The sequence below is a fragment of the Sciurus vulgaris genome (assembly GCF_902686455.1).
Source record: "Sciurus vulgaris genome assembly, chromosome: 10".
In the NCBI taxonomy this organism is placed as follows: Eukaryota; Metazoa; Chordata; class Mammalia; order Rodentia; family Sciuridae; genus Sciurus; species Sciurus vulgaris.
In genome coordinates, this window is record NC_136470.1 from 89,755,472 (window position 1) to 89,783,264 (window position 27,793).

Genomic DNA, 27,793 nt, shown 5'->3' on the forward strand with positions numbered 1-27,793 from the left:
GTGCATTATTTTATTTGTCCCACAAAACCTCTAACTGCTCTTTCATCCCTGGTACTTAGCACAGCACCTTCAATTTAGGTAGAGTCTCAATTAAATGAATGATTGATCAAGTTAAGTAAGAAACAACATTCTGTGAAAAAAATATGTGCTAGGTATTATTTGCATTTCACTGAGGGAAAAAGGTGATGTGTTGGAGTCATGAGGACCTGCTCAGGGAGCCAGGAGCCCATCTTTCTTCCAGCTTCATGCTCTTTAAGGGGCCTCACCTTGGTGATTTGAAATTGGCCATGGTGGGAGTATTTGCGTCATGGAAGTTGGTAAATACTACAAATCAGCACCCTCTGAAAAGCCGGTTTTTAAACATTTGTCAGCATACCAATAATGGCATGGTGGCGCGCACCTGTAATCCCAGCCACTTGGAGGCGAAGATGAGAAGATTACAAGTTCAAGATCAGCCTCAGTAACTTAACAAGACCCTGTCTCAACATTTTTATTTATTTATTTATTTTTTTTTTGTTTGGCGGTGCTGGGGATGGAACGCAGGGCCTTGTGCTTGCAGCACTTTACCGACTGAGCTATCTCCCCAGCCCAAGACCCTGTCTCAAAATAAAAAATAAAAAGGACTGGGGATACGACTAAGTGGTTAAATGCCTCTGAGTTCAATGCCCACTACCAGAAATATAAAAAATTAAAAAAATTATTGCTTCAACATATGGGAAAGAATTATACTGGCAAATGACTCCAGCAGAAATACCCAAAAACTAAATAATTAGCAATAAATAAAAACATTCTTAAATGATCAATATCCTTTCACCTAGATTACATGCTGGATTACATAGAAACAAAAGCAAGTCTATAAAAATTCTCAGGGGGAAAAATATGACTATTCAAGAAAGTTTAGAAGAGCCTTTCATTTTTATTTATTTTTAAAATAACACCTATTTCAGGAGGGAGAATGTGAATTGTAAATACAGTAGAATGAATCTAATGTTACTTTCCTTTGTGCATATATGATTACATGACCACTGTAATTCTACATCATGTACAACCAGAAGAATGAGAAGTTATACTCCATATACGTACAATATGTCAAAATGCATTCTACCATCATAAGAACCATAATAAGAACAAAATACAACATGAAAAGAACAAGAAAAATATATATTTCATAAATTATCTTTATTGATTTCATTTTTAAAAAACTGATTATGTTGTAAGAATCATGACTGCAGCATATTTTTTGGAACATTGAAACGGAGCATAGTCAAGTTTGTGCTGTGGAAGCAGAGTTACCTTGAATGTAATGGGAATTAAGGATCCTGTTGGGAATTAGAGCCTTAGCAAGCATGGGAGCATCTGGACATGCTATACTAAAGACTGAGCTGACATACCTAGGCGCAAGTGTGCAAGTGTGGAGCTCAGAATCTAGGGTAGAAATAGACTCAAGATGAGAGACAATGGAGAGATCACTAAGCAGCAAGTGTGGGGAGAAAAGAACAGGCGGGAAGGATGTGTGTGAGTTGGAGGGGGCTGGTGGGTAGTAAAATAGGCAGCCAGAGTTGAGGTGTTATTTTAAGGGGTGATGCTGTGTTGACAGATAGGGAATTCCCAGAGATGTGAAATGCAGCCGATCCTTTCCTGGTGGTGGTACTGGCACAATGAAGCCACCTCTGCCTTCCCTCTAGGTGAAAGCACTTTCTGCAGCCTGTGGTGGCATAAGGATGCTGACTGTGCATCCTGCCCATTAGGATGGCCCCAGTCACTGTGAGCAGCACCGCACATGTCCCTGTGATTGTGCACTGTCCTCACTTGCCCTGCAGGCAGTTTTACTTACCATGGACACACAGAAATAGGGTTACTTGCTGAGATCCCATGTAGGAAGCTAAGTCAGAATCCCACCAGCATGTATCTAACAGGCCTGCTTGCAGAACACCAAGGTCAGAACTTGTCCTGTGGACAAGTACAGGGCCTGAGCTGACAGAGTCCACACAGCAAATTAAATTGAACTAGTGGAACCTGCTACCATAGCGACACTTCAGTTGTGTTAGGCATTAAACCAATCTATTGTCAAACCTGCTTCATGAATACACCTGTGTTCTCTTGCTTTCAGGGTTTGGTCATCTTTTTCCATGATGAACAACACTTACCCTCCTCACTGAGTTTTCCCCAAAGGTCCACTTCTCCCCATTCTCCCTGTTCTCTATCCCTTATTATACTAACATGTAAACTGCATTTTTCTAGCCCGTCTTAATATTATGCTTCTTTTGTTCTACCAGTTTCTATTGCTCTCTATTGCTTTGCAAATCAAAGCCCTACCTTCCTTCCTTTCAAGCAGCTGCTGTCTAGTCCACTATTTCCATTTTGGTCAAGTTGCATCATCACTGAACTCTGAGTTTATTTTCCATCTATTTCAAATTCTTTGTGCCCTTTTCCTCCAATAAAAACACTTTGTTCGGAACCATAAAACCTACTACTCTGTTTATGTCCTTCAAGGATTTCCCTGGGGATCCAGTTTCTTCTAGGAAATCTTCCCAGACTGGCGAAGGGGCCTCCTTTCCCTCCCCCTTCCCTGGGTGTGTCCTTGTGTGGGCCACCGGTTGGGCATTCTGGGTCACTCTGCTTGTCCCCAACTCACATCTATACCCCGTTTCTCTTTTCTACCACAAAGCTCAGCATTTTCTCAACAATCTCCTAACTTAACTCTGAGAGTATTTATTTATGTGGTCTATTTATTATATGTAAAATTATGTGAGTTTTTAATTTTGAATATGTGACTATTAGTCCACAGGTATTGGGGTGGGGGCCCATGTATTTTTGCAGGTGCAAATCTGACATGGGAACCTAGGTGAGTATTACCTGAAAGGAAGATAACTTGAGTGGGCATTTGCACATACAATATATACAGTATTCAATATATTGGCTGCTTCTGCTTGGGATTGGTAGTTGGAATGGGTGGAGCAAAGGAGCAGATAAGATTTGTTCTCTATTCAACAATGAATTACCTGTTATTGATTAATGCTGGTGGTTTTGTAACAAATTGTAGGTATAAATTATAAGTTAGTAATCTGTGGTTTGATGGGCAAATAGTACTTTATACTTTGAGGCAATAACTTCTATACTTTGCTCCAAAATTAAATAACATTGACTGCTGAGCCATGCCCCTGTGTGGATCTACAGTAAGAACGGAAGGATTGAGAAAACATGATGCAGTGCTCAAAGAAAGCAATCATGCCGGGTGCCTGGCGCACTCCCTTCATCCCAACAACTTGGGAGGCTGAGGCAGGAGGATGGCAAGTTCAAAGCCAGCCTCAGCAACTTAGCAAAGCCCTAAGCAACTCAGTGAGACCCTGTCTCTAAATTTAAACAAAACAAACAAACAAAAGCAATCACAGATTTTAAAAGTTTTTATTTTGCTCTCTAATAAATGAAGGGCAGCTTTTCCTAGGGTAGGAAGATTTGTGCACATATATACAGGCACATGTCTCTAATTGTATGGCAGCAAATAAGTTCTTTAAGATAAATTTCTCTTAAGACACACTCTCTGATGGACAGGCCTCTTTAGGCTACCCTTCTCTCTCCTCCTCCTTGTCCTGTTCTCTTTCTCTTCACTCCTCTCATGCCTGACAGCTGTAGCAGGGCCTCTTCCCTGGTCGTCCAACTTTCCCCCTGGGGAAAATTCTGTAGGTTCATGTAGGAGTGTATGTTGGGTGGCTCTTGTTGATTGGAGTTATTTAGAAACCTTGAAGTGGAGGGATAGGAAAAGATACATGACAAAGACAATAAGGACAGGTGCTAACAATACGAGGCAGTAGCAAAGCATAAATGACTCCAAACTTCAGACAGAGAAGGAAATTCTTTGACTTGGTGGATCACAGCTCTGAGCCCTACCCCACCCACTTCCCTGCCCTCCCATCCTGAGGGGAACTGCAGGAAGAGCTTTGCTGGGAAGGGCAGTGAGCCGCTCAGGGCTCAGGGACTGACCAGAGCAATTCTCTGCTCTGAGCTGCCACGGGGTCTGGAATTGATGGAGGTGCGATGTTTAACCCAATATCTTGGTGTTTCAGTTTCTTCTGCAAAACAGGGAGATCATTTCTCCCTCATGGATTGTTGTGAAGCTTGAAGAGTTACCAGGGATGTGAAGCACTTGGAACAGTGCCTGGTGTGCAGTAAATACAGGGAAGTAACCTGCCGAAGGAGACCTTTGTTTCCTAAGTGGGCAAGAAAAACACTGACAAGAATGGCATTCAGAAAAACAAGCAGTCTCGTCAGCAAAACCACTGTCTCAAGAGTGCTGACTCAGGAGTGAGGGAGAAAGCAAGTGTCTGAACTTTCTGAGACCTGTTTTATATTTCAGCCTTTTTATTTGTTTGAAATTCTGCACAGACTAGTTACTGAGAATTTTAAATAACCTTTAACGTAACTTCTTTAAAATACACTAACACTCTATAACCTTTGTGCCACCAGTTCTGTTTTTTTTTTTTTTTTAACTAAATACTCAGGGCTTGTCTTTGTCTAAGTGTTCATTTGGTTTCCTACCTTCATTCCTTCACACCAATGAACAGAAATCTGCACTCTTGTTTAGCTCTTGAGCAAAGTCACAAACTAGTTTATGTAGGTGAGGATCTTGTCACTGAATTGACAGAGTAGGTCTTAAGTTGCCAGCCAGAGAGATGGAACGTAACCCATGTTTTCCCTTTGTCCAAAATCCACACAAAGTTGCAGTTTAAAATCTTTGGACTAACATTGATCAAGAATTAATTCTCTGTAGTTGTATTTTGTGTGTGTGTGTGTGTGTGTGTGTGTGTGTGTGAAAATTCCCTAATCTTTACCCATGACCTGAGCCAGTCATGGCTAATTACAGTCACCAAATACCTAAAGATACCTATTGAGTAGAATTTTATTTTCTCTACAGGAGCCACAGAGATTGGAAGGCCTGAAATTTGAATTAATTAGTGGTATAACAACTGAAATACAGAACTTTTCCACACTAAAACATGGTTTATAAATTTGATCTTCAGCTTGTTTGCTCCCTTTTGAGGCACATAGGATAAGTAATTACTACTAAAGAATAGTCATTCACACTTTCCAGTATCAATGGATTTACTGAGAAAAATCTATGGAGTTGAAATGACAAGTTTTCCAGTAAACTCTGAGTGATTTGTGATGGCAATTTGGCTCCTGGACTGGTTTTAACAGGAACAAATTGGTTTATTCAGGAATATATCACCACAAGAAGGTAAGGAAAAATAGAATGTAGAAACTGATGTAACATAAATAATTTACGGATAATTTAATCTTTCTTTACTTGGCCATCCTTGGAAAGAACCAAGAATAATCCTACAATGGGATTTAAAAGAACAAAAGTAAAAGGCATACTGACTGATTTTTACTGTAGCTTTTTAGAGGATCTTTATCAGTTTATATTCCAAACTTGAACTCATCAGTTTCATGGGGTATTTTGAATCTTGTAATGATTTTTTATTTAGAACACTAGTCATATTTTCTAATACAGATGGGACTATTTATTCAGAGTAGAATACGAGATCTGAATTTGCATACACTTACATAGAGAAGATGGAGAAATATTCAGAGAAGCAGGTTTCATTATACTTTACTAACAAGGAGAAATCCGGGGTCACATTGCAAGGATTAAATGACATAGGTTTTTTTTTTTCTGATAGTCGTATAATAGCCCCAGTTCTAATCCACTAATCGTGCTTTTGGATTATATCACCTACTTATCTGGAATTTTGGTGTTTATTTTGGTTTTGGCAAGTATCAAGGCTACTTTACATAGGCTAGAACTTTGGATCCCTCTACTGGTGTTTTCTTCAAATTGCACGTCTCCATGTCATGGAATCCATTTAGTGAGTTGCCACCAGAATTGGGGGTAGGGGGGAAAAACTGAAAAATATATAGGGTAAATATTGTTTGGCGAAACTGCTTTAGATGTATCTACAAATGCACAATCAAGATCATCGACTACTTAGAAACAGTATGTACCCAGGGAGAGGTACAGTCAGCAGCGTGGAGAGGAAGGGCGTGCACATGTGGAGTTGGACCCTGCCTTATTTAAAATGCTGATTATTTTGTATTATTAATTTCAATCAAAACACTGAATTTTAATAACACATTAAGTATTATGTTCTTTAGTGCTCTTTAAAAAATTTCTTATTTTAGTTGTACAGGGATCTTTATTTTATTTACATGTGGTGCTGAGGATCAAACCCAGTGCCTCACACATGCTAGGCAAGCGCTCAACTACTGAGCCACAAGTGCTTTGCTTGCCTCCTCCAGTCCTGGCTCCAATCAGTATGTTTTGCAGAAGGAATGAGGGTACGCAGAGTGTGTGGGAGCCGGGGCAACCTGTGAAGGGGTTGTACACAGGGGATGAAGGGGAGATGACTGTTCAAGGTCTTCTCCCTTCTCTAGGAAGCAGAGGTGAAGTGATCAGAGCCACCAGCCAGGCCTGGGCAGTGGAGAGTTAGCATGGCTGCTGAAGGGGTGGGAGAGAAAGAAATAACCACCTTTTTGGTTTCTATGAAAATTTTAACAAAATTGAAGAAAAATAAAGATTGTTGTTATTTGCTCTAAATACAAACAACTTATTCATGCATGTATTTGGCAGACAGTGCATGTAATTTTGGCAAACTCAGTTCTGTCTAGAAACTTCTTCACAAAGAAAATGAAAAGATCTTGCCTGCTAACAATCCTGCATACCATGTATATGGCACTGCTGGAAAGCGGTGTGATTTGCTTGCTGTGATATTGAAGGTTTTCAAAATGAAAGCTTTGATCATTTATCAGTTTTCTCACAATGTGCATAAGTATTGGATTAAAATTTTGTCTTTATAGAAATGGAAGGAGATAGTCTCCTTAGATGTGCATCTGTAAGATGGCCATCATTGTTTCTGGTCAAATATTAAGAGGAGTAACAAAGAGCTGGGCTTCCCAAACAAACCTGTAGATACTAGGTGAATGGGCATGATGGGGAGGGGGGGCTGGAAATTTCAAATATCTGCAAGGCAAAAAATCCTGCTCTTCCAACTATTCTATGCTCAAACACTTGCTAAGAGGCTATTTACCTTGATGTCATCACTTTGGACTGGTTTGGGAAGAACAGAAGTATAAGTCAAAGCATTTGGCTGTATTTAACTTTACCACTACATTAAAGGAAAGAAGGATGTCTTAAACAGTTAAAGGAAGTTTAGAGAAATAGTATTGGAAAAGAAAAGAAAACATAAAAAATATTATATTGTGTCATGGGGGACACAGAAAGAAGCATGTTATTTTTAACGAAAACTGTTTAACTGGTCCAATTGTATTTATGTTCTCCTTTATTAAATGCCTCATCTTTAGAATATGTTATAATGATCTATAAAATTTAAATATCCTATAGTTTAGAGAGTTCAAATAAATTACTATATCAGAGAATAGAAATATCATAGAATACTATATGATTCTCACACATTATTTACTATTATTCATTACTCCTAATTGCCACTGCTAATTTATCCTGTTGCTCTTTTGCTTAAATAATAGCATTTGTGCAACAGAAAAGCAAATACTAGAGAATAACAAATAATTTCAAATAAATCTCTATTTTCATCTTTTTATATTAAAGTAATAATGTTTATATTATATTATGTTATTTTTTGTCTGGTAAGACTGTACCCTGAATTGATTTACTAAAAAACTGGTCACCACCTAACTTTGACAGTATAACACTGGTCAAGTTTGAGCAGGTCAGGGAATTCACAGGAAGCAGTTAAGACAATTGAAAGTTTTTGATGAGTTGGAGTTTTCCAGGCAAATCAAGCAGGAAAAGTCATTTTGTTCAGTAAATGGGGCTAAACATTTTCAAAGATACAAATGAAAGAGAGCTGGCTGGCACATTGTCTTATGGCTCTTCAAACTATTTAGCAGTTATTCTATTTCATATATGACACTTCAGTGCCATGAGTTTGGACTGGATATCTTTCTATCTATCTATCTATCTATCTATCTATCTATCTATCTATCTATCTATCTATCTACCATCTATCTATAATATATTTTCAATAGATGAATGTGAACTTCCTGTATTGGGCCTTTAAAAGCATTAGTAAGGTTTTTCTGTAAAGAACTGTGTAAAAAAACTGCATTATGGAGTTATTGAATCAGTACGGAGTTCAATTCAAAATAAATACACAGTGCACAATGCATTTTTAAAACATGTATTCTCTTTCGCCATGTACAAACAGAGAAACAACATGTATCCCATTTGTTTACAATAAAAAAAACATGTATTCTCAGATTCATGCACTCAAGAGGTCTACGAAAACTCTCTCCACATAGTGATGTGTATGTGCATACCTACAAACATATTATGTCAAACGTCACATATAAATAAGAGGTGGACCCTTATGGTACAAAAATTTATTCAAGGAATGAGTTGGAGAAACAGGAATGAGTCCAAGCCTGGGTGCTCTCTTGTCACCCCTCTAAAGAACCCCTCTACTTGGAAAGGAGGGAAGGAAGGAAATAGAAAAAAAGCTGATATGACACTGAAGGAACTGTTAAAAGCAAATTTGGTGAAGACTCAGAAAGAAAAGAGGAGAACTGCAGGGAAAGACTCCATCTTCTAAGAGAATACTTGTAAGCAAAAATAACCAAAATGGGTTTGGCACCATAATGAAAGCACAAATAACCAGGAAGGGAGCAGACTTCATGGATCAGCAGTGCCTTTTATTCAGCAGGGAAGTCAATCAGCCAGGCATCGGAGGGGCTCACTTTCTGGGTAGAAAATGGCCCCTGGTTACAGAAGGGGTCTGGGTTTTTTATGTTACCCTGAGAGATGACTTAATCTCTTTAACAGAATGTGTCAGGTTGGATATTCAGGAAACAGGTTGTGAGAATTTGAACTTATTTTTACGGGGCAAGGATGGGGGTTCAGTTCTCAGGGCCCAGGGCTTATCTTGTCCTCCTGGGGTCATCGCATTGTCACTGGGGCAGGATTAATGTGTAGCTTTACTGTCATTGGGAGGGAATTCACTGGGAAAGGATCAATGTTTACTCTCTTGCCAGGGACTGCCATTCTAGGATGGATGTGTATCTCCTTCCCAGGGATTGTCTTGTCCCTGGGAAAGGATTTACTGGGGAAGAATCAATGTTTTGTTTTCTTCCACCCTCCCTCTTCCCAGGTCACACTGTCTTGGGGATTGTCATTTTCCATATTCTTCGATACGAGCAAATTGTTAGTAGAAATATGAGCAATAAACACCTCTGACAAGGTCTCAGATGGACATAGGAACGTGTTATGGAAACTGGAGTAGAGGTGAACAGGTGGTACTTGTTATATAGTGGCAATGTTATAAATCGTGTTTGTATCTTAGTGTTTTGTGGAAGGTAGAACTGAAAGCCATAAAGTTAGATATTTGGTTGAGAAAATTGCTAAGCAAAGTGTTGAAGGAATGGCCTGGCTCCTTTTAACCGTTAATAGTAAAATGCCATAAGAGAGAAATGACTTTAGGACAGAATTGTTAAACAAAAAGGTAGCAGAACTTAAAGAAATGGAAATTCGCAGCCTATCCAACAACTCAAAAAAATGGAACTTCAAGGGTATGGCCAAGTGACCGTTTGATAGGGAGATTTGTTTAACGTGAATCACAGATTTTCTTAGTCACCCTAGGAGGAAAACTGCCGGCTTGAACTGAAGGGGAAGGAGAGGGGAAGGAATGAAGGCGGTCAGCATTGGATTTTGCAGGAAGGAACTATAGAACAATTTGGTTAAGAATGTGCACTATTTTTCAGGACAGAGGAAGAAAGGCTTTCAAGGCAATTCAGAGACCCTGAGGGCTGCCTCCACAGTTTCAAATAGGAGGACACTGCCTTGCTTTCAATGGGTCAGATCACTTCTCCCCAAAGCTGTGGGCAGGGCTCCTATTCTGAACTTGAGAGGCAAAACCTCACGCATAGGTCATATTAACCACGTTTCTGATGTAAAATCAGTTTTTTAAGGTGTGGTCCTTCAGTTTTCATTCCCCCAGTTGGGAATCAGGCCAGGTTGGATGCAGAAAATTGTGAGACATCTCCCTTTTCTAATTGTGATTAGGTCATTTCCCAGGCCTGGCAGCAAAAGAAAGTGAGGCACTTTTTGAACATCTAGCTCCCAAAACCTTTAGCGGCAAGTAGTTTCTACCTGTTCTTTTTTGAAGACAAAGCTCCCCTCTGAACAACATGAAAATCCCAATTTTTTTTTCAGTATGTAGGCTAGTGGTGAAGCAGGCACAACTATTGAAAATGAAACTCCCATCTGAGTATGAGAAAATAGAACTTGAGCACCTGTACCAGAGAAAACTCCGTTTTATTTTTCTTTAAGGACATCTCCTTAAGAGCTTCTTATGGCCAACAGACCTGTCTCTCACCACATGGTTCTGCCAAATCTATTGCTGGCATCATTGGTGGAATGAACAAGATCTTTTGTTTTGCCTCATGCCAAAGACCCTGGAGAGTTCAGACTTAGAGGCATGACTAACCTCTCCTGCCACTATAAACTTCCAAATGTGGTAACCCATGGGAAAAAAACGACCTACCTGGGGTATATTTCTCTACTCTGTGGGCCACAGGAATCTCTGGAGGGTAAGGAGGACATCTAATGGTTGTTAGATGCTTAACACCTTTTTCCCAGAGGAGTTTACAGAAGGGGTAAATTGAAAATGCCTCCCTTTGGCAACCAAAGAAACTCCTGGAGCACAGAAACAACAATGGGGAGAATCCCTACAGGCGGGTAAAGTCTTACTATGTGAACAAAGGGAACCCAGACATTTCTTTACAACCACTCCATGTAAAATGCCCCCCTCCAATGGCTAGAATCTGATCAGCAAGGGGAAGGGAATACTCAGGAGGCATGAGAGTGCAGTTGGGCTTATTTGGAGGTGTGGATCACTGGGGCTTTTGCAGAGTGCCTTTTCATCTACCAGTCACCACAGGGTATCCCAAAAGGGGGTCAGGAGAGGAGTCAGGGGAGAAACCTTTGAAGTTCATTAGGGCGTGGTCCCTGCCAGAATCTTATAGTTGTCCCAACTGAAAGATATGGAAAATGACAACTCCCAAGACAGTGTGACCCAGGAGGAGGGAGGGAGGAAGAAGGCGAAACACTCATGCCTTCCCAGTGACAATGGATCCTGAAGGAAGGAGGTGGGTACTGAGTGCTTGCTTTTACCCTTTCCCATTGCCGATGAGTCCTGGAAGGAGAAAAGCAAATAGTGAAGTTCTGGGTAAGGGTAGGCCCCAGAGGAATAAATCAAACATTAATCCTTTCCCAGTGACGGTTCAATGACCCTGGAGGAGAAAGATAAACTCTGGACCCTCCATCCTTGCCCAGTAAAAATAAGTTTCAAATTCTCACAACCTGTTTCCTGATTGCCCAACCTGAAACATTCTGTTGAAGAGATTAAGTCATCTCTCAGGGTACCATAAAAAACCCAGACCCCTTTTGTAACCAGGGGCCATTTTCTACCCAGAAAGTGAGCCCCTCCAATGCCTGGTTGGTTGACTCCCCTGCTGAATAAAAGACACTGCTGATCCATGAAGTCTGCTCCCTTCCTGGTTATCTGTGCTCTCATTATGGTGCCAAAACCGTTTTGGTTATTTTCCTTACACCAACCCTTTGTCCATCTCCATACATCCAAAGGCAGATGGGATTAAAGACACTGTGTACTCATACCAGACATGCACCAATCCTGGATAGGATAGTGAGAAGTGGCTTTGGCAGAACTCAACATGCCTGACCTGCAAGACAAGTGATTTGGAGCCACCTAGGCCATGAATCCTGTCACCAGAGTCTTGGAGAATGTGGCTTGCAATAACTACATTTAATTAGCAGACAGGTGCTCATTATTGTCCTCCAGAAAGAAAGAAAGGCACATCTCAGAAAGACGTGGGATGAAGAGGAGTTTATCCTGGTGACGATCCCTGCAGATTCCCCATCTGAAACCAGACTTGAAAATCAGGATGGGGTCCTGTTCCCTCCAGTGTTGAAGATTAAACATCCAAGAAATGCCAAAGCAAGAGCAAAAAGTTTTATTTAAAGGATGGTGGGTGGGGTGGGGGTGGGAGAGAGAGAAAGAGATAGAGAATTAGTTCTCCAGAGAGGAGGGGGTCCAGGGAGTGGGGGTGTTCTGCACCTTTTAGAGATTTCAGATTTTCTTTCTTCTCAAGTCCCCCTCTTCCCATCCTGCCTATGTGGCTAAAAGGCAGGAAGGGAGTCACCTAGGGGGTGTTCATTAACAACTCCTTGCTGGGAGGAACAATTCCCTGGAGGCAGGTTATCTTGACAACAAGATGGAGGAGGGGAAGTGCTCTGGAGGTATTAGCATTTTATTTCCTTTTGAATCAGCCCCCATCTTCCTGACCTGCCTTGATCTATTTTTCATCAATTTAATTTCCTTGAACAGGCACAGTGGCACACACCAGTAATCCCAGTGACTTGGGAGACCCAGGTAGGAGGATAACAAGTTTGAGACTAGCCTCAGCAACTTAGTAGGGCCCTGTTTCAAAATAAAAAACAGAAGGAACTGGGGATGCAGCTCAGCGGTAAAGTGCTCCTGGGTTCAACACCCAGTAGCAAAAAATAAAGTCCAGCCACTAAGCTGGTGGTTGAAAGCACACTGAAAACAGCACAGCCAGTCTACTTTCAGGGTGGTGAGGCTAGTGCAGAGAGAGGGTATCACAGAAAAAGGGTAGGCAACCCAGCCCACAGTACCCAATTACATGCAGAGCAGAAGCCCAGAGCATTAAGTGCTAAGACATGCAAGAGGGATATTTCAGTATCTTCTGGTTTCACTTTAATTTCCTTGGCCAGGCATGGTGGTGCACACCTGTAATCCCAGCAACTTGGGAGGCTGAGGAAGGAGGATCGCAAGTTCAAACCCAGCCTCAGCAACTTAGTGAGACCCTATCTCAAAATAAAAAATGGGGATGTAGCTCAGTGCTCCTGGGTCCAATCCCCAGTCCCAAAGTGGGGGCACTACATAAGGGCATTGGGCATCTGTACACTTGCTGCATCTCAGCACAGACTTCTCAGTCAGTTGGTAGAGTAAAATTGATGTCCCCTGGATAACAGGCCTCTGTAATCACTGTGAGAGAAGTCATAAATATTTGGCCATTTTCAGCTCCAAATAGGATAGGACAATGGTTTCTGCCCCTCACCAAGACTTACAGTGGGAAGAATCTGTCAAACATAGAGAGTTTCAGATGCTCAGTGGCCAATACGATGACACAAGTCAGTGTAATAGAAACCCAGTTTATTCTCATAATATACAGCTCAGGGGGAGGCAGCTGAGGGATAGGACAGGGACTCGCCCATGTCACAACTTGTGTCTGGGTAGCATGACTTGTTGCCTACAGGGTCCTAGGCAGTACCCCAGCCATCAGGTCTAGCTTCAAGACAGAAAGAAGGTAGAAAGAGCTCTGCTTTTTGTTGCTCTAACAAAATACCAGAGAATGGATACTTTATAGAGAGATGAGGTTTATTTAGCTCAGAGTCCAAGATTTGGCAGCCCCTATATAAGAATTCCAGTTGCTCCACATCTTTCCCAACATTTGACCCTCTCATTTGTTATTATTTTGTTTTGTCTTTTAATTGTAGGCTGTCTAATAATTGAGTAGTGGTATCTCATTAAGGCTCCAGTTTGTTTCCTAATGAGTAATGATGTTGAGCATATTTTCATGTCTTACTGCCCATTGGTAATAGATTGTTCCAATCTTTTGCCCACTTTAAAAAAAGTGGGTTGTTTCCTTACTGAGTTTTAAGAGTTCTCTATTGGATTCAGATCAATATTTTGCAAATCTTTTCTCAAAATCTGTGGCTTGTCATTTCATTTTCTTCATAGCATCTTCCAAAGAAGCAGAAGTTCTTAGTGTTTTGCCCAGCTTGATTGATGCATTTTTGATGCCCTGAAATATTTCAGGCTGTAGGTGTATCTAAGTGGGATAGGCCGATGGATGGAGTGGGAAGAAGAAAAAAGTGGAATGAGAGAGAGAAGTCAGTCAGTGTCCAGGGGAGGACTTGACCTTTGAGCTTTACCTTTCCTGTTTTGTGCACTCTCTCAACCACTGAGCTACACACCCAGCCCTAAAATATATTTTTAAACAGTTGCATGATGTATATAATTTTCTGAATGTGCCAAAATTTGTGCTTCATTAGAAACCTGTTGTTTTCAGTTTTTAAATATAAGTTCATATAAAGGTATTACTAATATAATACAAATAATACCCTTTATATAACCATATTAGTACTCTTTTTTATTTAGGATAAATTTCAAGCAGGGGAATGGATCAAAGACTGCTAATTGCCATATTGTCTTCTAAAAATGATTATGCCAATTTACTGCTTGAGAACTTCGACAAGAGAAGGTTTTTTAGGACATGATGTAAAAACTAAAAGCCAAAGACAAATATACTTTATTATCTAAGAAATGAAAATTTCTGGGAAGCAAAACCACAAATAATTTGGGGTATTGAAGACTTTTACACTTTGGAGGCACAATCCTCATGACATTTACAACTAGTAATTAATTTAACATCTTTACAACTAAAATGATGCTGAGGTTCATGAAGGGAGAAACCCGACGGAGTGGTGCTCCTAACTCCTGGAAGGCTGAAGCAAGGGGATTGAAAATTTGAGGCCAGCCTTGGTAACTTAGAAAGACTGTTCCAAAATAAAATAAAAAGTGCTGGGGATATAGTTGAGCACCTCTGGATTCAATCCCCAATGTTGGGGGGCGGGTTGGGGGAGTGAATCAGTGTATCCTGTTTGTTGCTTTACTCTTCAGAACCAACATAGGGGCTGGTACACGGGACCTTCTTATATATTAAATAAATAAAATAGAAACATCCTAATGGAAAAAACAGACACAGGAAAACCATGTGCAAACAAAAAAAAAAAAAAATTCAACACATAAAAAGATGTCCAAACCTAAAAATGCCAAATTAAAACTCTCACATAACCTATAAGATCAGAAAAGTTGACTGGTTTAACTTCTTGGAAGGTAATTTAACAATTCTCTTAAAATTTTAAGTGTGAATATTCTTTTACCAGCAATTCTTATACCAGGAATTTAACTTACAGAAACAAATGTGTAAGTACCAAGAATTTCATTGCTTAGTTTTAGAGGAAACAACTGGAAATCAGTGTTAAGTGTCCATCAAGCAATCGAGGGTTCATAAAATAATTTGTGGAGCTCTACATAATACAGCAACAGAAAAGGTCTCAAGAAAAATATTCAAGTGGTTAAAGGGAAAGCCATGTGTCTGAGGGAAAAAGAGGACTTTTCTAAGAAAAGTTAATGAACAGCAAGTGTGGGCCAGAGCCTGGGGGAGAATAAAGGAAGAGTGCATAACAGAAAGGCAGACTGAAAGCTGTTCATTGGCCCCTGGAGATGCTTTTGGACTGTTCTTCCCAGCTCCCAGTTGATTTTCTAGTTTGAGTTCACTGCACGCCAGGGGAGCTTCCAGTGGACTTTTACAGGAAGGGTGGTCCAGCAGCTTAGAACTAAGAATGCTCTGCTTGAAAGATCCATCCTCCTCCATCTGGCAGGAGTTCTCATTGTGAACAGTCTCTTCAGACACAGGCCCCTCTACACTACTCAGATTTATCTGCTTCAGTCACTGATGATTTTACTTTGTCATCACTAACAGTGCTTCTCCCATGTTCCTGATCCAGAGTCATAACTTCTTTTTCAGTTTCTGAAGTGAGCATTTTACTAGAACGATGTTCTGATAAGGGTACATCATGAATCAGCTCTGTACAAGGAGGTGAACAAGGTGATTGGTCCCAATTATGTGGCACTGCTCTTCTGTCGGTCAGGGAATGCTTCATCTAAATTAAGCTCTTTGTTCAAGAAAGAGCTTCATTTAGGGAGACCATCAGGCATATGGGAGTTCTTTCCCTTCACCACAACATTGCTGTCCTAGGTAGGAAGTATGGCTGAGGCTGACAAGGAGGGTCTTTAGGTTCTGGGGAAGAAAATGGGTTGCAACTGTCACCCTCAATATTATCCCTAAGGTCTCCTGGTGGTCCCCAGTGACTCTCTGTGCCCAGCTCCAGTGGGCTTTTCTTGGCTCCCAAACTTTGCTTTTTGTTCTGAAGTGCTAGAATCTGAGACTCCTAGACTGAAATCTAATCATGGATAATTTCTCATCTATCATCAGAGGAGGTACTTTTATTTTTCGATGTTGGTTAAGCTGGATTTTTTTTTTTTTTGAATCGGGGGGACCCCCTTGCCTGTGGTGCTCTAGTCCTTGATAGCAGCCATAAGAAAAGTGCTTTCTCTTATGATTGCTCAAGGTGACCACAATCTTGCCACTCTCACTTGGACTTTGGCTTTCCCAATGACCTTCACAGGAAACTCAGAAGCCTGTGGCTCTGTCCTAGGTCTATGACCATTGGTCTGACCTAATACACTACTAGCTGGCAAGCCAGTAACTGTCTTCAAGAGACTCTTCTCTCTACAGTCTTCATGGTCTGAGTTCTTTGCTGATGATAGCAACTTCTCTGCTTGGAGATTTAGGAGACTCCTTGAGGAAGAAATGAAGTGTTTAGTGTCCTTTCTTTTCATTTGGGAGGACAAAGTACTAGCATTTTGAGTAGCCACAATGGATTTGGTCTTGGCACAAAAAGATTCATCCTGAATCCACAATTTCTGGATTTGAAGAGCCTTCTTTCTACACTGGAAATGACTCAACTGTCTAGGTCTTCCCACCTTAGCATTCAGAATGCATAAGTGTTGGTCAAGGGAGAACTTCTTAAAGCCTTCAAACCCAGTATTCCATTTCTCAGAAAAAGTTAAGTGGATTCCTTTCTTCCACAGAATTTGCCTCTGTTTTTTCGTTTCTCAGATGCATAATGAGATCCAGATGTAGCTACAAAGAAGTAAATCCACATATAGCTACAAATAAGTAAAGAGATGTTACATATCAATCTAAAAATAAGGTCATGAAGGCATTCAGGGAAATTAAGGCCAAACATTTTTAAAAAGAACATATATGCTTCAACTTAGTGTAATTGAATAATGAAATCCTACCCAATCAAGGTTTTAATCACAATGAAAATTTGGGAAGAGAGAAGACATGAGCACTCTAACAAGACCCCATCTGCCATACACCTGCCTTGGGTAGAAATTGGTTTCAAAAATCATTTCTCAGGATGGAGTCAGTTTCTGAAGGAGTGTACAGAGCAGGGAATCAGAAGAGAATTTCTAAGTGTCAACTCTGTTTCTCATAAACTAAGTGACATTAAGTAAATCATCCAAATTTGTGTTCTCATGTATGAAATGAAAGACAGAAAAGGGAAAGAGAACCAAATACCTCTTAAGATTAATTCCATATCCCTTTTAATTTGTTTTTCAATCAAATTGATTGAACCCAGGGTCTCACACAGGCCAGGTAATTGCTCCACCAATAAGCTACATCCGCAGCCCCCACATCGATTTATTTATAACTTGCCCACAGCAAAACAACTATTTTTAAAGAGTAAGTACCTTTGCTCTGTAGTGTCATCCACAGGTAGATACTCTATCAATACACAACATCAGTATCTCAAGAGAGAGAGAGAGCAGGTTCCTTTTTGCCAGACTCTCTGAGTGACTATGCAGGAAAATGATTCCATCAGGTGCTCTCACAGTTAGTCTAGCTCTCAAGTGACTAAAAGGAACGAGAACCAACAAGAGCATACACACGTGAACTTCAGAAACACAATGATAAGAGATGGGAGATGGGAATGAATGGCAATTAAAAGCAAACACAATTTACCTTCAATTTAGTAAGATCTAATATTACTGAAGGTTTAGACTATGAATAGAAACCAATATTCTAATTTTAGCTTGCTAACAACTTATTGAGACTTTCCCCAGCTTGGGGCAGAGAGGATATTTTCTTATTCTGCATCAGTTTTCTATCAGAACAAAAATAGAAGGATGAACATATCAGTGGTTTTTCAAAATCCCATTGAGATGACAGAAATTGCTTTTTTTTTTTTTTTTTTTTTCTTCACTTTCCCAGAGCTCAGGATCAAACCCAGAGTCTTATCCAGGACCACATGCATGCTGGGCAAATTCTCTATCAGAGCTATATCCCTAGCATGGAAATTGGATCAGAAAAATATATTAATTTAGGCACGCAGGATCAAATGTGAATTTACCATAAAACCATGAGCCCAAAAAATATAGAAAAACAAAACAAAATAGGAATTCTTAATAAAAAAAAAAAAAAAAAAAAAGACACAGTCCCTGATTACTCTAGGAAAGGAGCATGCAGAACGTTTTTATCCGATTGGAATACTCTTTTGGCTCAGATCAGAGTCAGTTCGGATATGTAAAGAATGTGAGAGTCCTGAAATCCTCAGGTAAAGAAGGCTAGTATATCCATTTTTCCTTCCTGTGTTGTAGTATTTAGGGAGAAACTTGTTCAGAAAGCAGGGTAGTAGAGTGTAACAGCAGATGAGGTAGCCAGCCATTTAGGTGCCAAAGCAGCTTGAATTTAAAAGTGATTCCTTTTTCCCCCCTTTGGTCTCAAACTGACCCTCTGCAAGTCCTGCAATTCTTGCAAGTTCTACAAGCTCTGTAAGCCTTGGAGAGCTAGAGATCTGGCAAAGCTAAGAAGTAAGGGAAATTAAGAGCTGTGGGGCACAATCCCTGACTGGTAGAACTGGTCTCCTGCCTTGTGGGCCTGAATGAAGAGCATCAAGCCAAAGAGGACTCTCCTTGAGCCTTAAGATCTCATCTGATGGAGTTTGCCCTGAAGTTTGGATTTACTTAAGATCTGTTACTCCTTCTTTTTTCACTATTTTCCCCTTGAGGAATGGAAATGTCCATCCTATACTTATTCTGCCATTGTACTTTGGAAGCACAGAACTTGTTTAGTTTCTGAGGTTCATGACTAGAAAGACATTTTCCTCAGGACGAGTTGCATCCTGAGTCTCACCCATATTGAATTTAGATACTATTTAGATGAGACTTTGTATTTTAGACTTTAGAAGTCATGCTAGAGTGAGTTAAGATTTGGGGGACTATTCGAATGTAACGAATGTATTTTTGCATGTGAGGGGGACATGACTTTGGGGTGGTCATGGGTGAAATGATACAGGTTGGATGTTTGTGTCACTTTGTATGTTGAAAACCTAACCTTCCATGTGAAGGTACTGAGAGGTGGGATCTTTGGTAGTTGACTGGTTTATGAGAGTTCCATAATTTTCAATGGGATTAGTGTCCTAATCAGAGGGACCATGGAGAGCGCCCTTGTTTTTTCCACCACAGCAGGAAAAGGGCTATCTGTGAGCCAGAAAGTGGGCCCTCACTAGATACCAAATCTGCCAGTCCTTTGATCTGGACTTCCTAGCCTTCAAACCATGAGAAATAAGTTTCAGCTATTTAGAAGCCATCCAGTATATGTTATTCTGTTACAGCAGTCCAACAGGCTGACACAAGGCCATCAAGGCCATCTAGTAAATTTTGTAATAAACACATTTATAATTTGTAAGTTGGTCTTGTCTCATCTGTATGTAGTTATCTCCACCAGCATTCCAATCTTTTTAGGAAGTGAACATCAGGAGACATGTCATCCCCTTTGTTTTATTCATTAGGATCTCTTTTTGTACCTTGACTTACTGAAGATGATGATGGCTTTTAATTAATATTTTACTTCCAAGGATTCTAGCATCTACCTTGCCATAACATCAGTTTCATGATGAAGAAAGTTGTAGGTGTTAACACCAAGAAAGGACAGGGGGTTGCTCTCATCAGAAATTCATAAACATACCATTTTCTAGGTGATACTAATTGAAACAACTGGTGGAATATTCACTGCATATCAGAGAGGCTATTTTGATAAATCATAAACTGTGGTCAAGACAAAGCTTGATAAGTAATTTTGATTAGGAAAACATAAGGATCATAGAGCACTGATGATATCAAATGCTGGAGAAAACGTGGAGCAATAGGAACTCTCAGGTAGTGTTAGTGGTGAATGCAAAACAGTACTTTGGAAGACAGTTTGGTAGTTTCTTAAAACACTGAGCATACTCTTTCCATATGATATAACAGTTACTTTCCTTGTTATGTACTCAAAGATACTGATAACCTGTGTCTAGACAAGCATCTGTACATGATGTTTATAACATCTTTATTCATGACTGCCAACACCTGAAAGCAACCAAAATGTTCTTCAGTAGGTGAATGAATCACTGTGGGATATCCAGACAATGGAATATTGAAGTATGAAAAAGAAGTTAGCTACCAAGTCATGAAAAGACAGGGAGAAAATTTAAATGCATATTTGCTATATTTAAATGAATATTACTAAGCTTAGCATATTATTAAGAAACCAATGTGAAAACACTACATACTATATATTTCCAATTATATAACATTCTAAAAAAAGGTAAAACTATGATGATGATAATAATCACATTCAAGGTCACTGTTTCTGCTATAGAACAACTATAGTACTCCATGTTTTGTTATGGAAAAATAACTTTAACTGATTAACACAGAAAACCTTGCCGTTAGTACCTACCTTGCACATAACAGAAAATGTTGCTAATAAGGTGAGGGAGAAAAACACATTTAAATGCTTCTTTTTTCTTGTAAGAAGGAGATAACGACTGGCAGATGCTTATGAACACCTGCACTGATCAGTGTCTATGCTACTGCCAAGCAGCAGCTAACTTAAAACTGTTGAACCTTTTAATGAAATGTCACATTAGTGTGAAATTTTGTACCTGGAATAAAATATTTACTATGGAATTCTGTTTCATCATCCTTTTAAAATACAGAGTTATGGAAAGAAGTATAATTCTTTCAGGAAGAAGAAAAATGTATTTTATGTAATTTATTGAACATTTAACATACAATATGGCAATTTTTCTGGATTTAACCAGTTAACATGATTGTTGCTGGAACTTAACAAAAGGCTTTAGTTCACACTTAATACTTGCTTTTCTTCAGATAAAGGCAAAATACCATATAAAATGAATTCAAAATTTTTTCCTTAAAAATCATTTTAAAGTTTGTTCTATTCAGCCTGATGACTGACATAGCAAGGCAGACACACTAATGTAACATAACTGGTTGATTTTTACACAGCACATATCTTTCAAACTCTAAGTGTATTACTAAGTAATAGGGAACATCCAATACAACAAAAATTAGGAAATAAATTTCTAAGCAAGATTTTTACAGACCCCAGTTGTTTTTTTTTTTTTTTTTTTTTTTTCAGTACCAGGAATCAAACCCAGGGCTCACGTATGCTAGTCAAGTGCTCTACCATTGAACCACCTGCTAAGCCAGATCTTATCTTTTATGCCCAACTCTTAACTCAATAGATGATAAAACCAATGAATTTCCTCACATGAACTCATAATGACAGTTGCTTTGGTATCAGAATCTCTATTTCTGATCTACTTTCAGCACTGAAACAAGTTTCAAATGTTCCTAAAGAAAGAAGCACAACTCATGTTGTGATCAACTATTTAGCAACAACAAGCACTGAATTTAAAACTATCTTATCCCAGAAATTAAATGTTTATTGGCATTTCCTACACTATAATATTATAGAAAACCTCAATGTCACAAAGAATCCTCTTGTCTTTACTTTTATGGTCACAGCTTTCTTCTCAAATTGACCCCCATTGCCAAATCTGAACAAAAGAAATTATTAATCAAAATATTATCAATCTTACATGAACTACAAAATAATATGAGCTACTTGTTAACCATCAGTGGCTGCTTATTTGCCAAAATTATATAAAGAATGATTTTGAATTAGAGTACTGAACACTGATAAAAATATGGAGACAAAGAGAAGATTTTTACAGTTAGTATGAAAGAATTCAAGACTCATTGGCTCTAAAATGAGATTTTTATCACCATTATTATTTATAAAGCAGATAACAGTATTGGGTTTGGGGTTGTAAAATTAAAAGTCATACTAAAATCAAGAGTGGGTGTCAGCCTGGGACAAATGTTAAGGTCAGGGCCAAAACAAAAGGAACAGTTATATATTCTATTTGGACATACTTTTGTAACTGATAACTCTGGAATGTTAACTATTGTTTGGGACTATGCTGTCCATACATCCATTAGTGACCACAAGTGGTGATTTAAATTTAAATTTTAATTAATTAAAATCAAATAAAATAGGAACTTCAGTTCCTCTACTGCTTTATCCACATTTCAATATCCACATGTAATCTGTTACTCCTGTTTAGACAGCGCAGATAGAGATCATTTCCATCAGCATAGAACTTTCTGTTGAATAGTTTGATACAGGATTTGAAACTTTTTCTAGTAGGGAAAACCTCTAAAGATTTGTCAGTCTGACCCATATTTATGACTCCTTTCTGCTCAGTTTACCTCATACACTGTAACATAAATGATTGAAATATGTCTGCCACCATAACTCTCTACCAAACCAGCACAATGATGAAAAAAAGGTCCTTGCTAGAGCAACTTAAAATATCAAATAGCCAAATCAAGGGAAAAATGAATAAAATACTGACCATTCTTTATCCAAAGAGTATGCTGTTTCACTTATGAATCTAAATCAGGACAATGACATTTCTGACTACCACTTGTCATTTACTACTATCAACTGTATTTTTTTTTAAAAAGTCATTTTCACATTAGTAGCAAGGTAAAATTTAATTTATTTAGTTATAAAGTCACTAGAACTAAGACAGGGTCAAGAGAACTGCTATCAGAAAATGCTGAGAAAATTTCAATTATATAGGAATTGTTAAGAAAACACAGGTATGAGCCATATGACTTAAAAACAAAATAAAAGACTTACATGTAAGCTAAAGACAACCAAATCTATTATTGATATTTTTATTTCTCAAAATCAACATTATAAAGTCCAAAATCTGGGCTACATTTCACATTTGCTTTCCTACTATGTGCTTACCAACCAGAATTTCCTCCCCCAAGTACAATTTAAATAAATCTTATCCTGTTACAGGAGATGATTATTTTCTTGATTTTCAAGGTTGTCTGGCTGACAAAAATCACCTTGAAAACCAAAATGTGAATTTATTTCATCAGAATAAAAGCAGAGGACAGATTTTCAACTGAGAATATAATTTTCACAAGTAGTGATCGGATCATAGATTATAACCACAGATGCCACTTGTACATAAAAATCAAGAACCTGTGATATGACAGTATGTATTCAAAAAGCAACTACTGCATGCTCTTATATGGCACAAAATAGTATTGAATTACATGTAACGGTACAGTTCACTATGGAGTGTGGGTGTTTTGGTTGGTTTTTCTTTCTTTTTTTCTTTTTTTTTTTTTTTGATACAGGCAATTTACCACTGAATCACATCCCCAAGCCCTTTTTACTTTTCATTTTGAGGCAGGAACTCACTAAGTTGCTTAGGGCCTCGCTAAGTTGTTGAGGTCAGTCTTGAACTTGTGATCCTCCTGTTTCAGCCTCTCAGGCTTTTGGAATTATAGATGTGTGTCACCCCACCAAGTGGCATATGGTCTTTATTCCCCCACAGCTTGAAATGACAGGGTTACTATAAATTGTCCTCTTAAACCAATTTTTGGGAGATAAATACTGTAATTAAATAAGAAACCGAAATACTTATTAATAAGTCAGGAGCAATCAAAATAGTTTTTCCCTTATCTGAATTGTCTCCTGATAGCATCTTTCTCCTTCTGTTATTACCTACAAAATATTAACAAGCCCTGATTCTTCAGAGTCACTTGCCAAGTCAGTGTTTATATTGGTAGGTGTGTATGAGACCAAGCATCCCTGCTGCTAGGGCACCAAGGCAGGCAGGGCCAGGAAGGTAACAGTTTTATTTTGAGCAGGGGCAAAGACAATGCAGCACTTCCTGGCTACATTGTAACTAGATCCTGCTTCAGTTTACTATGGAAATAACTAGCTATCAACAGCATCTTAATTAGCAATAATACTAGGGAAGAGTAGCTCTTATCAGACCAGAAACCGAAATCCCTGACATGCATTTTTTAGAAGTCAGTGTACCTTCTGCCTTGTGTTGTACAAAGAATGGCCTGATTGTTAGTCTCATCTGTCACAAAGAGGATATAATTACCTTCCTATGGTTTTTCAGAGAGGAAATGTTAATTTCTATCACAGTGTGAATGAAGGGCCATCTGATCTCTAACTTTCATCCCTACCATTGGAAAAGACCACTCATTCTATTAATCATGCCTAAGTATAGATATTATTCTACCAAATCTTAGAACAAAGAGCTGGTGTCTTAGAAGAGGTCTATCTCAGTTTTTCTTCTACCTGGTACAGCTGTTCAGCTATTTTTTCTTCTTGTGCTTACTTTCCTATCTTTATTTTCAACTACCACGACATGATACTAGTTTCTAAAATTTTAGTACAGACCTTAAAGAAGGTACATTTTTCAAAGAAGGCACATTTATGTGTACAAATGACAAACACATTACCCTCTTCCAAAATTTCTGTAAAATGCTGACATTTTCAAGGGCCACCTCTTCCTTCTTCAGAATTTGAAACCAGATTTTTCATGAACTTCTTAATAACTTCCAAAATATTAATTAGCTTTGCAGCAGAAAGCAACACAACCTTAAAAAAGAGACAAAGACTAATTATACTGACAAATCAATTAAGCAGATATATCAGTTCTCCTAAAATTACTAGAGAAAGAATGTTTGAGACCAAGCGTCCCTGTCTTACTATAGAATTGAGCTAGACAGAGATTGTGGGAAGCAATTGCTCTCAGCAGGGGGAAAGGACAATATAGCACTTCACAGCTATAGTGTGATACTTTACCCAACCTGCCAGCTAGAGAAAAATTTCGTGTACACCTGAACTTGTACAGAATTTCTAGTTAACCTCATGAATTTGATCCTTAATCTTAATCTGTTCTTAGTCCAACATTTTAATCTACTTCATTCAAAACAAATAGCTTGATCCATTTTGGATAGTTTAAAATTATTTTTAGTTAAGTGGGAGCTGTGCATAATGACTTCTTTCTAAATAGTACAGTGTGGAGGGAGGGAAGGAAGAGAGTAACTTTCCATTGGAGAAAGATGACAAATACTACCTCAGTCAAGTAACTGACATCAACATCAATATTTATGATATGACAGTTTATACATGCGGTCTTCCTCCTCAAAGCCCCAAATCCTTGTCTAATTTTAAGGAAATCATCAGACAAATTCTAATAGAGGGGCATTCTATAAAATACTGGACCATACTCTCATAATTGTCAAGGTCACCAAAAAACAAGTACTGAGAAACTGTCACAGCCAAGAGGAGTCTGAGGAGACATGCTAACTAAATGTAATGTGGCATTCTGGAAGAGTAAAAGTGCATGAGGAAAAAGCTAAAGAAATCTGAATAAATTTGGAACTGTAGTTTGTAACAATGTATGATTGTAGATTCATTAACTGTATTGTAGTAACCATTCTACAATTGTACCATAAAATATACTAATGTAAGATGCTTATAAGAGGGAAATTGGGTGCGAGCTATATGTGAACTCTCTATACTATCTTCTCTATTTTTCTGTAAACCTAAAACTGTTCTAAAAAATAAAATAAAATCTATTTTTATAATTCTCTGTATCACAGTATATAGCAACTGGCTTTATTAGGTTAGTTATATTCCCTCATACCCTAAATATCATTGGTTTAAAAAAACACCATAGGAAAAATACAGCAATACTTACAACGATTTCTTCTATTTAACATATTGAAATTCTATATGCCAAAAGTACTAGGTACTGCCTCATCCTGCATGTTTGCATTTCATTTCGAAGACCAATTTCACAATGCAGACATAAGTTGTTCCCATATTATCTTCAAGTGCCAAAGTAGCTTTTGGATCTAAAAGTGAATAGTCTAAATTATTATGTTATAGAAATACAGACTTCAACAACTGACTTCAAAGCCCATGGCTAAATACTGAACTATCATATTTGGTTTAATATATGTGTATATTATATATATATGAGTATAATATTTTTAATGCATGTTATGTTAATATAGTATGTATAACAATAATATATTATCTATATTTATTCTGTATTGCTATATTAGTATGTATATATAATAGTACATATCATGTATGTTATGTATATAATACATATTATGTATAACACACATGTATATTATGTATGCACATATAATATATGTGTATATATCCATATATATACACATATATAAAAAAGGAATTGAGTTTCTTGAGAGAAATGGCTAATTCTGTGGACAGGAGGAGAAAGAACCAGGTGAGCTTGAAACACCTTGTGCTTGGAACACCTTGTGCCATGAAGAGGACATGTGAAAAAAAGATAGAGGAACTAGCCTGAAGAGACTCCAGTTGGCCAGAAACTGGGCCAGCTGAACCACAAATAAATATTGATGGATTATAATCCATAGAATATTAACCTATGAGTTCATAGATAACAAATCAATAGTAAATGAATAAATGGGGGGGTGGGAATTCCTCTTACAGTAGAACTAGAGGAAACAGAAACCCATCTGTAGCTCGTGTCGCGTGGGGAGGCGAAGAGTGGGCTGGATGTGGCCCCTCCTGGCAGTGGGGCTGGAAGCAGACTCCCGGACAAGCAGATTCTGTCCTCTTGTCCTTCTCCTCTTTGGGCCCCGGGTCCCTCGGCACCTGTCACCGCCCCGTGGTGCCTACGCGCTGATCCGTGTCCCCTCCACCTGTGCTTACCTGGGCAGCTGCAGCAGGCTCGGGAGGCGCCCCCACCAGTTCTTCTCCGTCGCCACCCGCAGCTGCGACACAGCAAGGCCGCCGCCATGTCTCCGGAGCCCCGTTGCTTGCAGAAGCGAAGCTGCTCCTCCCGTGTCGCCCACAGTATCACTCCGTTCGGTGATGCCGAATGGGAGCTTCTTGTCCTCCTCTGGCCACCGTCCAGGTCCGAACCAAGAAACAGACCAATCCTAGCGGGGCATTCGGAAGGGGGCGTCACCTATAAAACCCAGAGCAAAGGTTTGGTCCTCCGCGCGGGAGGGCTGCGGTCCCCGCTTCCGGGCTCCTGGGGGCCAGCGGCTTATCCGCGGGGTTGTGCCGGGTGCTCAGCCCCCTTCGGCCCCGAGTGTCCCCATCGTTGTCCCTCGCTCAGTCAGCGAAGCCCCATCTCTGCCTGGACTCCAGGGTGAGAAACCTGGGTCCTGATCTTCAATCTTCAGAGGAACTGAGGCAAAGAAGCGGACCCGGGCCGTGGTTGGATAAAGGGCAGGGAAGTAAGAGCCGTAGAAAATGGTACAGCATTTTCAAATTGCAACAAACGTGCATTGAGGGCTGGGGTTATGACTCAGGGGTTGAGCGGTCGCGTCAGCACCACATAGAAATAAAATAAAGGTATTGTGACTATCTACAACTAAAAAGAAATATTTTTTTAAAGTGCATTGAAAAAATCCTCCAACTTTACATTATGTAGAGGGAAATGGGAGGGAGCGGGGGTATGAAAAATGGTGGAATGAGACGGGCATCATTACCCTATGTACATGTATGATTACACGGATGGTATGAATCTACATCGCGCACAACCATAGAAACGAAATGATGTACCCCATTTGTGTACAATGAATCAAAATGCAGTCTGTAAAAAATAAAAAATAAATAATAAAAAATTCTCTGCTTAATTGCCTCAAAATCGAAATTACTGAATATTTTAAAGAGGAATAAAAAAATACTGCATAATAGTATCTGTGGAATATACGTAAGGCAGTGCTCAAAAAGAAAATACAAATAGAAGTAAATTAAATGTCCACTTCAAAAA

The 27,793-nt window shown here is 39.1% G+C and overlaps 1 long non-coding RNA gene and 1 pseudogene across 4 annotated transcripts; both read right to left on the bottom strand.

Annotated features, from left to right (window-relative positions):
- Positions 1-595: 595 nt before the first annotated feature.
- Positions 596-27,420, bottom strand: LOC306638127. 3 transcript variants are annotated; one of them, XR_013757373.1, is made up of 4 exons: positions 26,722-27,420; positions 25,715-25,871; positions 24,468-24,606; positions 596-3,739 (listed from the first exon to the last, which is right to left on the bottom strand). It is a non-coding gene; the product is annotated as an uncharacterized lncRNA (long non-coding RNA). The 3 variants fall into 3 exon arrangements; XR_013757374.1 differs by lacking the exon at positions 596-3,739 and adding an exon at positions 22,665-23,712; XR_013757375.1 differs by lacking the exon at positions 596-3,739 and having other exon boundaries at positions 23,719-24,606; positions 26,722-27,418.
- Positions 14,705-18,967, bottom strand: LOC306670413 (sentrin-specific protease 5-like; annotated as a pseudogene). The gene is made up of 2 exons: positions 18,964-18,967; positions 14,705-16,876 (listed from the first exon to the last, which is right to left on the bottom strand). The product of its transcript is annotated as a sentrin-specific protease 5-like (transcript).
- Positions 27,421-27,793: the final 373 nt, after the last annotated feature.